The following is a 13,813-nucleotide window of genomic DNA, read 5'->3' as shown; positions in this document are numbered from 1 at the left end:
GGCTATATCAAGTTTAACCATAATGTTATCACCATTAGTAGGTTTATGAAGAGAATGGACCATCTCTTAGGTCAAGCTAATGTTTTCAAAAATGCTCCGACCAGGAATGAAAGCCCCATGTTCCTGGGATATCATATTAGAAAGTAAATTAGTCATCCGACCCACTAAAATTTTGGTGTAAATCTTATAGATCACTGAGCATAGGCTAATAGGCCAGAACTTATCAACACTATGGGAAGCAGAGTAAAATCTGGGAAGCGACTTATTAAGAAAAAAATCAGTAACAGCTTCCAAGAGATCAATTTTAACAATATCCCAGCAAACACGAAAGAAACCAGAACCAAAACCATCCGGACCAGGACTACTATCAATAGGGATACTAAAAAGGGCATTTTTAATATCCTCAAGGGAAGGGGAACTACACAAATCAAGATTATCAGCATCATATATCACAGGAGAAATTAAATCACCTAAATTAAGAAGAGTATGAGTGCTACTTTGACCCAAAAAGTTTTTGAAGTAATCAACAACAACCTGATAGATATCAAACGGAGTAGATAAGGAATTACTATCAGCCAAACACATAGCATTAATCTGTTTCTGATTTTTCGCATTCAGATAAGCATGAAAAAATTTTGAATTATTATCCCCATCTTTTAACCAACTTTTTTTAGCCATGTGGGAGAGTCGAGTATTTTCTCTATTCAACCAGAGAGTCTAAGACCCCATTTGGATGTTGAAATGAGTTAAGTTCTTTATGAATAGTAATGAGTTGAGATGATAGAGTGAGTTTTGTGGGGCTCATCTAAGATGAGTTTAGATGTGTTTGGATATTAAAATGAGTTTAGATGTATTTTTAGAAGTTGAAAAAGGTTGTGAGTTCCGCGCATAAAAAGGTACTGAGTTGAAAAATGTTGTGGATCCCACGTGTAAAAAAATTTTGAGTTGAGATGAGTTTAATGATTTAAGAGTTGGATATATAGATAGTAGATTCAACTTAAAATTTAACCCTAATCTCAGTTTAATCTAAATTCCAAACAGGACCTAATTCAATCAAACATTTGGAGAGAATCTATATTCATTTTCTTTTAATGTAAACCTTCAAATTCCTCCATTGGAACTTTTTCCCTTGATCTAATAAGTTGCATCAAGTCAAATTATAAAAAAGATAAAAGAAAGAAAGATTTGGAACTAGAGATATATGCTCTTAAAAATATATACTCATTTTAATTTCATGTTTAGAGCTTCTAAAGCTTCAATCAAGTCTTTAAAAATATTTATAAAAATGACGTGCAATTTGGGAACTCTTAGGAATTATTTGGGAATAGAAACGGCTTTCATCTAATCTCATCTCAAAAATTTTCATCTCATTTCATTCCCAAAAGTCACTCAAACATTCACACTTTTCAAATTTCAAATTTCAACTTTTTCATATAATCATTACAACATTTTTAGACTTCTAAAAAAAACATAAAAAACAATTCAACATTTCAAATCTCAAAATAAAAATTATATTCTAACAATATTTTAAATTTTTAATATTTTTATTTCTATATCATTTTTCAAAACATAATAAAACATCATAACTCGACCCATTTCACTGTTATTTACAAATTTTCCATCTCATCTCATTTTCCAAGCATCCTCAATATCTTAATTCTCCATCTATGTCAAAAGTCAGTTTTGATTTACCTATTGGACTTAGGGCTTGTTCGGGGTTGTGATAGGAGTCCTAAAAAGTACTTAAATAGTTTTAAAAACTCTTTAATGAAAAAATTAGATTGTTTGAGTATTACATATTAATGCAATTTTAATGTCAAATAAGCTAAAAAGCACGTTTGATGTTTTTCCTCAAACTTGTCTTTTTAAATAAAGTAGAACGTAATTCAAATTTTAAAAAAACTATCAATAGGTGAAAATACCCATACGACTTTTAAATAATTACAATTTTTAAACTTTCAAAAATATGATCATAATGTATAAAAATTTAAAGAAACATCATTTCTAACTCAGAAAACACTTTTTAAATTTGTTTCTAGGTTGCTAGAATTGGCTTCTTGATCTATAACTAATGTTTGCGTGAGTACTTTTTTAATTTTTAATCATATTGGAGTCTACTAAGGGCCTATTTGGGGGTGCATTAGAAGTCTTAATAAGTGCTTAAATAGTCTTAAATGAGATTGTTTGGGTGTTACTTATTAAAATATTTTTTAATCTCAAATAAACTAAAAAGTAGAGGATGAAACCTAAAGGTCTCGGTGCGATTTTGATCCAAAATTGAAACTGCACCGATAAGGAAATTATCTGATAATCTCAATCAAAACCGAGTGATGAAAGGGAAGAAAACCGTTGACGTTGATCTTGATTTTCTTCCAGTCGATTCTCTAGCATTGTTAGTGGCGTAATGAGTGAGAGAGAGAGAGAGAGAGAGAGAGAGAGAGGAGTGAGACAGTGAGAGAGAAATGAGATTGGGAAAGAGAAGAAGAGGGAGGGGTTTATTCAAATCCTAATTCCAAACGACACCATTTGGTTAATTAAACCAAACGGCGTCGTTTTACCTTTATAAATAGTATATTAGTCAGTTCACTAGTTTGAACTAGGTTCAAATCGGGACCGAACCAGATTGGTGTCCGTTTCTTCAAATTGCCACTGCATCCCAACCGGTTCTCCACTGGTTCCGACCGGTTCCTAACTCTAGCAGTTGTTTCCAGTAGGTCTTGGTCGATTTTAGTGCTTCTTGTACAGCCCTACTAAAAAGTACATTAAGGAAATCAAACATGCTTTTTCAGATAATCTGGAATGTGACTCAAATTTTAAAAAGACTGTCAATAGATAAAAATATACATACAACTTTTAGATAATTATAACTTTTAAACTTTTAACAATATGCATGGTCAGGATCTTAAAAAAAAAACAAATGATTGTCATTTCTACTTTAGAAAGCACTTTTTTAATTTCTTTCCAAATAATTGTAACATGTTTTAAAGTATATTAAACATATGATTACCAAATAATAAATAACTTTTTAACAGTAGAATTTATTACTTAAACTATAAGTCCTAAAGTTATAAGTTATATTTCTCAACACAATCTCAAACATGTACTAACTTTCATTACTAGTGTATGTCTGTCTTCCAAACTAGATGCCATGCCTAGTTATAACTTATGTCCATGTTTCACCTTCTAGTTAGTAGCGTTCAACTTGACCCATATCATGCTTAGATGTTGAATCCAATTCCTAAGAGATCTCGAATCAAGCCATAGTTGTAACTGTTATACTAAAAGTGAAACTGCTATAACTCATTTAATTCATTCCTTATTTGTTAACTTGTTCAGCTCATATAATATCAATAATGGTATACGGTAGCTTAAGTTTAAGAAAGGGAAGATTAAAGTGCATCATATTTATATTTTGGATCAACTATCTGACCTCCTAACCAAAGTATTGCCAAGACAAAGATTTCAAACATTAAAATCCAAGATTGGTATTGTAGATGGCACCTCTATCTTGAGGGGGCATATAGAGACAACTACAAATCATGCACAAAATCATCCTTAGGATTATAACTGTTATACTAAAACTGTAGCTGTTATAACTCAATTAATTCATTCCTTATTTGTTAACTTGTACAGTTCATATAATGTCAATAATGGTATACGGTAGCTTAAGTTTAGGAGCAATTACCTTGCTTTTAAACTTGTATATATTATGTAATCCCATCTTTAATGAAAGTGTGTGAACCTACTTTCTAATTCTGTGTATTTTCTCTATATTGAGAACTCCGTCTGAACACCTTGTCAAACTTAGGAGGGAACCTTTCATCCAAACAGCTAATTAAGGAGAATTGATGGAAACTTATATAAGCTTTTAAAGATCGAATCTCAATAAAAGTGTTATAAACTTCATATGAGGCATTAAGGACCAAATTAATTAGATTTTTCCCTTTAAATTATTAATATATCATGTGCTAGTGGAATATTATATTATGTGAAACTTCGTTTAGGTTACAAAGGTTTGGTTACCAACAAGAAGTTCAAGAATGCACTTTAAATAATTAATTGACATTAGGCAAAATGATATAGCTAGTTCCTTTCATTTTTCTGTCGTATGAAAGAGTTATCGAAAGAGTTCCATCCTTGATAATCGAAATAAAAAATGTCATACGGGAAAGTTGTCACATTCCCTTGAAAAATCTAATTATTTCTAGAAAAATGTTGTTTATTTTAAAAAATCAACTGCTAAGCAGCTTTTCATATTAGCATGACTTAAGTCTTAAGATGATAAATGAAGGATAAAGAGCTAGTAATTAATATTGGCAAGGCTTTTGGTAACTAGCAAGATTGGTCACAAGTAGAGAGACCTCAAGCACCTTCGGAAGATTAAGACATAAGTTGTCCTAACTCGATCAGTAATTGATCTCACAACAGTTAGTTGATCAAAAGAAATTCTCAGACTATATATTTGTGTGCATGTATACATGATGTACGTGTCTTATAATATGCTGGGTATATATTTATATATATATATTTGAATGGTTGGAAATATTTTTGGGTGCACAACACCGGACCACTAGGCCGTACGTTGTTTGCCTCAACAACTTGCAACTAGCTAGTGGTACAAACATTGGTGATTTTGATGGGAATGGATCCCTCAAGTCTCTTAACATGAAAGATATTGCATGAGTATTTAGTGAATAATTGAAAGCTATATATATATATATGTATGTATGTATCATGTGAGGAATTGATATTTGAAATGATCAAGAATGCCATGCGTGGTTGTGTATGTAAGAGTTTTATTTAAACTCTATGTCCCACACACCCATCTTAATAGAGTTTGAAATAATTCAAACTTATCAGATAAAAGATGAGTGATAACGGGATAAGAAAACTCTTAAGAGATAAGATTAAAACTCTATATCTCTAATTATAGTCAGATACAAACTCTGAGATTTCTTGATGGTCAGAAATCTATAAATAGCATTGAGGGGTTAAAGGGTTTTCACCTACAACATTAGAGTGCCTTTTGCCATCGTGAGACACTTGTGAGGCAAAATTGCTAGGGCGATCCTTCCCTCATAGCCAGATCTAATTCCTCATCAAACTAATAGAGAAAGGTACGCATTTATTTATCACTACTTATTATTGTAGATCATATAAAATCGAAGATCCATTTATTAATGTTCATGTTAAAATATTTAACATGTGCTATCAGAGCTTTAGGTTGTAGATTTTTTATGATCTCGATAAAATACAGTAAATAAATATCTATTTGACTGATTTTATATATATAGCCTCCGTGCATTTCTCGATTTTTATCATGTTGTAGTTGAGTATCTTTTTGGTCTGAGAAATAAATTTGCGATGGTGTTTAGGAATTTCTAATGATTATTCTGATTAGTACATATTCATAATATTATTATTGTACATGTGTATTGATATTATTGAAACTGCACGTTGAAATGTATTTTGAATGTTTTTGGACTTAGAATTGTACTTGGGTTTTATTTTTCTCTTTATTATTATTATTTTTTTTCCCCTGTATTGTGTTGTCTTGAGAAAGAGACAAAACAAAATTGTAATGAGGAGTCTTTGATGGAGACAACCTACCTAGCCAAGCCATTAGAGTTGCTTCTGTGGTCTAACATGGTTTGCCCACAAGTTACTTTGCATGCCCTTGTCTCTGCGCACAGCAGAGGGTTTGTTAATGTTGTTGGTGATTTAGTGTGGGTTGGATGCCAATGCATCTGACAAGGTGTGGCTTCACCATTGCGCCAAACGAAAGGAAGTTTTACACAAGGCGCATCACTGCATGTTGAGGAAAGAAGAAAAGAAATTGAAGTGTGGTGTTGTGCACCATTATGGGAAAACTGAAGGCACCGTGGTGCTTGATGCGGCACTGCATCTGATGAAAAATATTGGTGAGGCGCTGCTTATTGAAGGAATAGAGCAAGCTTCCTTTAGGTTTTCTGATAATAGACTAAAGGCTTGGGCTGTGGGCTTTGGCATAGCCCAAGTCATTAAAACTAAAATATGTTGTAAATAAGTAAAGTTGTGGGCTGTGTGTGAACTGGGCTTGGCCCATTCCAAGACAAAAGAAAACAAATGGGCCAATGGGCCACTGATGTGGCCCAACCCAATAAAAGAAAAAAAAAAAGAGGAAGGAACGGGCCTGTACAGTAGATCCGGCCCAAGTCAACTAATCCAGTTGACTTGGGTCTCGGTCCGGTTTGCTGAACCAGTCCGGACCCGGACCGATCAGATTAAAATATTATTATTTTAATATCATTATTTAAAAAAAAAACTTGAAATTTTATTTTCTTTTATGTGCATGTCCTCACTGTTAAATACATGTACGAATTGTTTAAATTTATGGTTCTTATTTAAATTATTGTTATATACATGTTATTATTATTATCTACATGTATGAAAATTTTATTAATTCCTAAATACATGTTATTATGTACATGTATGAAAAATTTATTAAATCTTGTATTATTGTTATTTACATGTATGGAAATTATTAAATTTATATACATGTTATTATTGTTGTCTACATGTATGGAAATTATTAAATTTATGGCATATTATTATTGTTAAATACATGTATTAAATGTCATATAGATGCTATTATATATTTTCATGCATTAAATCTTATGTACATGTCATTATTATTAAATACATATATGAATTGTTTATTTTGGTCCTTATTATCATGCCATATATATATATATATATATTTTTATCCAATATGGAGCAAATAATCCACATTAAAATTAAAGAAAATATTGGTTGCCCAAAGATACAAGACTTTCTTAAATTTTGGTGAAAAATCATTAAATTCCATAGTAAGGTGGATATGATGGAGTGAATAATTTTGTGTGTCAAGATCTACTCTCAAAGGAGGGTCTTGGTGATACTACTAATTCATCCATTAAAGAAAAGTTGGAGGGAACACTTTGTATGTCAGAATTTACTCTCAAATGAGAATTCTGATGATACAACTAGTTCATCCACAGAATTTAATATTGGAGGGAACACTTTGTATGTTAGAGTTTACTCCCAAAGGAGAATTCCGATAATAGTGACACATGAAGGTTTGAGTGTCCTAAGCATAAGACATGATTCAAAAGAAAGGGTAAACTAAATAAGTTTCGAATCAAATCTTATACATGTTTATGCATTCTTTTTAGATTAAACTCAAGTACAAATGTTCAAATTTCAATTTGTTTCAATATATCACTTATGTTGGTTCCAGTTTTTCTTTCCAATAAAGTTGTATTTGTCATGCCTTCATAATAATGTTTTCTTTTTCTTTTTCTCACTCATGAGGTATGTATTGGAACAAAAAAACAAAATTGATTTATGAAAAACTTTTTTACAATTTTTGGCATAGAATTTGAAACATAATTTGTAGTATAAAAGTTTGGAGAATATCTTCAAGAAAAGTTAAAGAGATTAGTAAATAAAATATTTTCCTTATTTAGGTTTTCTAATCTCAGGATGTGTGTTGATTTGTATAAAAGGAAAATAAGTCAAACATATCAATAAAAGATGCCACAAGAAATGAAGATTTTCTTAAGATAATGCATATAGACGCATGTAAATCTTTTTCCCTATAATATTTTATATAAGTATTTAATTAATTTTATAGATGATTTTCATGATATGAATGTATCTATCTGCTACATGAGAAGTCTCAAGCCATTAGTAATTCTTGTAGTACTTCTCATGGGGAGAAATTGCAATTAGATAGAAATGTGAAAATCATTGAATTGGATTGAAATAGTGTCATGAAAAATATTAAGAGTTGGGCTATAATGATTTAGAACTTATATTGTGTTTTTAGGCTTAATGATTTATTTATTTTTTTATTTATAAATTGTTTTAAGGCATATTTATGTATGGCCAGTCAAATTAAAGTAATAATTTATAACTCAAATGAAAGGTTGTTGAATCTTATAATAGTTATTGGGTACATTATTATTATTGATTACTTAAGGAGATTTAATGATCTAGGCTATATTGTTTCTACTTATGGTTTGAATTTTGAGAAAATTGAAACATCAAATTTCTTATGGTTGGCAAAATCAATGGGAGTATGGAAACTAGAAATGTAATTACTTTGAAGTGCATTCTCGTACCTTTTGAAAATTTTTGTAGTTTTCTTTTATGATTATCTTAATGATAATATGGATAAACAAGCAAATGATCATTCAACCCATCAGAGAGACACCACTGAAGAATTGGCCATAGAGACATTAGAACAGGTAATCTCATGCAATCTTCTTGATTTGCTATTTGGTTGAGTTTTGTGGTGTATCTTCAAAATTTGAATGTGATATAGAAATAAATAAAAGTTTACATATGTTTTCACAAATTATAGAAATAAGTGATTCTATAAAAGATTGATGCATAAAAGAGTGATTGAAATCCGTGGATCAATGTAAAGTATGCAATTTCGTCTAAATTGTCTGAAATGTATGAAAAGTCGAATGGAAATGGATTTTGGAGACAAAATCTTGACTTCAAGGACAATGTTAAAGGATATAAAGTTAGACTTGTAATTAAGGATTTCACTCATAAATGAGCATTGATTAGAGATTTTTTTTTTTTTTTTTTTGTTAAATCTAAAAGAACTTATTGAGGATTACTATGACATTAGTAACTCATTATGGTCTAGAGTTACATCAAATAAATGTGAAAACACTTGTAGGGTAAAAATCTAAAATCTACAAAAAATGAATAAAAGGATTACCTAGAAGAGGTAATAGTTTTTTGAATCTTGGTATATGAAATTTGATAATACCAATACTGTTTTGGTTTAAGAAAAATATTTATTGTTAATAAATATGCCCATAAGTCAGTGAGAGTATATTTGCATTTTGGTCATGTATGTATATGTCTTTTTGACAAGTATGAGTCATCGTTAGTAGTATGACACTAAAGTTATGTCTCTAAATGAAATTTATGAATGAGACGTTGAGATTGAATTTATAAATACCAAGACGATGACTATTAGGATTGTCTCAGTATAACTGTATAAAGTTTGGAAAGATTTTGCATGAAAAATTATCGGTAAATGGATACATTAAAAATAAATGTGACATACTCAGTATTTACAATGTTCTCGAATTGATTAGGTCGTTAAAGAAATTTGTATAAGATGGTTATAAGGAACTTGATGGTTGCACAAATTTCTATACAGTTGAACATCGGTTTATTGTTAACATCCTTGGTTGTTGCTAAAGTAACCCAAGGACACTTGACTCAAAAGCTGTGAAAAGAGTATAATGGTATTTGTAAGAAATTAAAGATTATACTATTGTCTTAAGAAGAACTGATATTCTTAAAGTAATTGAATATTCAAGCCCTATTTTATGGGATTACTCTAATGATGAAAAATACAGTTATGGTTATGTATTTTGATATCTAGTAGAGTTATTTATGGAAAAGTATGAGGCAAATCTTTTACTGCTTCATGTGTAATAAAGACTGAGTTTGTAGTATGTTTTGAGGCCACAGTTTATAGTATCTGATTGAGGAAATTTATCTTAAGACTTGAAATTGTCGACTTATAGCCAAGTCGCTAAGAATGTATGGCAAGAATTCCTCAGAGTATTTTTTCTCCGAATGATAAGTATTTAATTTCAAGTACCTAAGTATCAAGGAGGAAGTACAGAAATAAACAGTATCCATAGAACATATTAGTATTACGTTTATGATAGCAGACCCATTAACGAAGGGTCTAGTAGCGAAGCAGTTTAAAGAGCATATTGACATAATGGATCTTATGATGTAAACATGTTATTGAACTCGTAGATGTTTTATTTTATTTTGGACACTTAATGATAGCTATTATGGTTGTTTTATTTCTGTTTTCTTGTCTTTCCACTTATTCTTATTTATACATTAAATAGCTTGAAAAAATGATGACAAGATAATGTCTGCAACAGACATAAATTGGAACCCAAGGCATCACGGTATTAGCCTTAATTATCCCAATTAGAGATCATGTTAAATTGGTTACTGGTGTTGTGGTACATGGAAGGGAATTTGTTGATTATATAACAGAGGACCACCATGACTCGCATCGGTAGTTGATTTTACATTGATATTACAGAACTCATATAATGTACTTTGAGCTATGAAAGTTTCAGGAAATGAATTTGCGCAGTATGGTTAATTTCCTATAATAAACCCATGAACGAAAAATATTATTTTATGGGTGTATGAGCCAAGTGGAAGAATGTAAGAGTTTTATTTAAACACTATGTCTCACACACCTATCTTAATAGAGTTTGAAATAACTCAAACTTATCAGATAAAAGATGAGTGATAACGGGATAAGAAAACTCATAAGAGATAAGATTAAAACTTTATATCTCTAATTATAGTCAGATACAAACTCTGAGATTTCTTGATGGTCAGAAATCTATAAATAGCACTGAGGGGTTAAAGTGTTCTCACCTACAATATTAGAGTGCCTTTTGCCATCGTGAGACACTTGTGAGGCAAAATTGCTAGGGTAATCCTTCCCTCATAGCCAGATCTAATTCTTCATCAAACTGATGGAGAAAGACATGCATTTATTTATCATTACTTATTATTATAGATCATATAAAATCAAAAATCCGTTTATTAATGTTCATGTTAAAATATTTAACAGTGTATGCATGTAGATATATATGCCATCAAACACATTCTCATTATAATAAAATGCATGCAGATTATGCATGAAAAAATCTCACTGATCAATTGAGAGTATTTGACACATCAAATACACTGCTGATATTAAAATGAAGGCTTTGGCCAACTGTCCAACTGTAATGAGTTTCACAACAAGTAGCGTTTTTGGTCGATACATGCATGGTTCTTGATCTCGCAGGTTTCGAGAATTCATTATAAATGGCATGTTGTAGTTATGGAGCTAGGGCCACCATGCATACAACTACAATTTGATCCGGTGTTACATGCCGCCTAATTGGTTTCGATATTGTCTGCATTGAAGAACTGAAATAAGTTTGGATGGAGTTCATTGTCGTCTCCAAAATACTCTCAATTGATTACCCCACGTACACCTCGTATTGGTTTTAACTACTTCTGTTATTCCTTATAACCCTACCATTTTGAGAATTGTAATGTGCAATGTAATATATATATATATATATATATATATGTTAGTGCCACTTCATAAAAAGTATTAAAGTTTTCTTTAATTTAAATTTTAAATTACATAATCTCCATCCATTTGAAAGAGATTTATATAAAATAAAATAAAAATGTTATAAAAAGGTTGTATATATGTCATTGGTCAATGTAGAATGCATATGATCTCATGTGATGGTGGGCATACAAAAAACTTTGGACACACAGCATGAATAACTGCAAAGAAATGACATCACTATTCAAGGATGCAAGGCCAGGGGTGGGCTGCAAGAAATTAAAGTTGATGGGCAAAGCAATTAAAAGAATTTTTGGGGAAGAAAAAATCAAAATTTTCAAAGTTTTATTTTATTTTTTTGACCCCAACCCTAAGGTTGGTTCCTCCCCTGGATGCAACCTTGTGATCTACATACTTCTATGCAATCAAGTGCAAATGATCTCTTTGTTGCCAAACACAAAATACATGGCAAGCATGATTCATCCTTAATTTTTTGGTGCTGTAGATGGAATAGAAAATCTGATCTTCTTTATGATATCCCATCTTATGATGTTGGTGGGTGCAGTGCACATTTTTATTGGTGTTGGTTTTGAAGATTATGGGATATATATAATATGGCTACTTGTGGTTTTGAGGGGCCTCCATATTACAATTACAGTGGAAAAGCAACATGCGGCCAGCCTGGTTTGCAGCATCTGTGATTCTGCAGAAAAGCATCTCTGGCTACACTGGATCTGCCAATCGTGTGGTTGCAACAGGTATTGTAATGTTTGAATAATGCTATATATAGTTGTGAAGTGTGTAAATTTAATTTTTTTTATGTGAGTCCCGTATTTATTTAATTTTTTTAAAATGATTATATGGCACATTTGCACACTCACGACGGTAATTATAATTTCTCTTATAGAGTAGAAAAGTTAACTTATTTTTTTTTACTTAAAACAATCTTGTCTATTTATTTTTTGAGCGCGATGTAACTAGTAAACTTTTAATAGAATGTAAGCCAAACCCTAATAAAAAATATTTATGAGGTACTGTGATATGAGCCGAAATGTGTGGCTTAATTAATTAAGCACATCGAGATGTTAATGATTAATAAAATTATAAATTCCAAACTTATATCAAGTGATTCTAAATTGGGGGCTTGGCCATATCAAGGGTCTGCCGCTCTAATTTGAATCTTATGGAGCCGTCAAAAGTGCTGGCTATAAAGTAAGACTATGAGATGTAAACTGAGTGGAAGCTGCACGAAAATGTCCATTACAAGTATTTACAACGGATATATATAAACTTTAGAAGTTGGCTCAAGTGGTTAGAGTTTTTGTTTTACTTAAATACTTCCTCTAAGTCTATGGTTTGAATCCTCAGATACAAACGATTCTCAGGAACCACATTCTATCTGCAAAAAAATCAATGATTTAATTACCTGATTTGTGTGATGAGAACACATTACACAAGTTCGGGATCGGATTTAATCTTATTAATGACATATAATATTAATTTGTACGGTCTCTGAGATTCCTCATCATAAAAAAGAAAATAAAAGAAACTATAAATATTTATAGAATTTTTTTCTCCCATGAAGAAAGGGAAAATTTATTAATTTTCCTGAGAAAACTATTATTTGCCCTCTTACTAGAAGTACAAATATGGTTGGACATAAAACCAAAACAATGGAAAATTGGTGTGAACTGTCCCTTAAGATGCATATAATAAGGCTAAATCCATCGTCAATATTCTCTGTGATTTACTTCAATAATTACTTGGTTTGCGCATGAAATGGGAAACTAATTTATTGAAGATTAGTTGGATATTTAAAGGAAAAAAAAAAACCTTAAAATGTTTGGAAAGGAAAAAAAAAACAAAGATAAGAGTCATCATCAATGGTCCTACCACTCAGTCAATGGCCGGATTGAATATGTAACATCTACTTTTCTTGACAGGACGTTTAGCATTTACCTCACAATTCTTCAAGAAAAAGTAAGAATAATGTCTTGTGCTAGACACAATTATAAGAATGCAACCCCAATAAGTATAAAGGAAAAAGAAAATCTTAAAAAATAAAGGTGTTTCGATAATGAGTTGATATGAAAGTTGAAAGTTACATAAAATATTATTTTTTAATATTATTATTGTTTTAATATTTGAAAAAATATTTATTCTATTTTGTGTAGAAATTTAAAAAAATTGTAATTGTGAAATTAGATGAGATGAAATACTTCTTGTATCTAATCATTTCATCTCCTCTAATCTTTAGCATATACATTTCCCCACTCTCTAGCATGTGAACATTCCCCCACTCTCTTAATCTATCAATTTCTTAGCTAGCATGTGAACATTAGTGGGCAATTTTAAAAAACTTCTTTAATCATGATAATAAGCTTGACAATGTTCAGAACCCTCTATAATTAAAGCTTCGAATGTTTGGAAAGTGCCAAGTCGGAAAATAGAATAAAGACTCTTTTGATGGTGGATGTCCTTTATCAAGAAGATGTGAATATAAAAAAATCCATGCCCAATAATTCAAAAAGTAAATAAACCATCTAATTGACTATTAAATTGATGTGCAATTAAACAACAAATTGAGTAACTATTCTGTCGGTTTAAATTTTTGAAATAAGTGCTGATTTGACATGATATAAAGCAGAA

Source organism: Carya illinoinensis, chromosome 8 (genome assembly GCF_018687715.1).
Source record: "Carya illinoinensis cultivar Pawnee chromosome 8, C.illinoinensisPawnee_v1, whole genome shotgun sequence".
NCBI lineage: Eukaryota > Viridiplantae > Streptophyta > Magnoliopsida > Fagales > Juglandaceae > Carya > Carya illinoinensis.
This window is presented reverse-complemented; position numbering follows the sequence as displayed.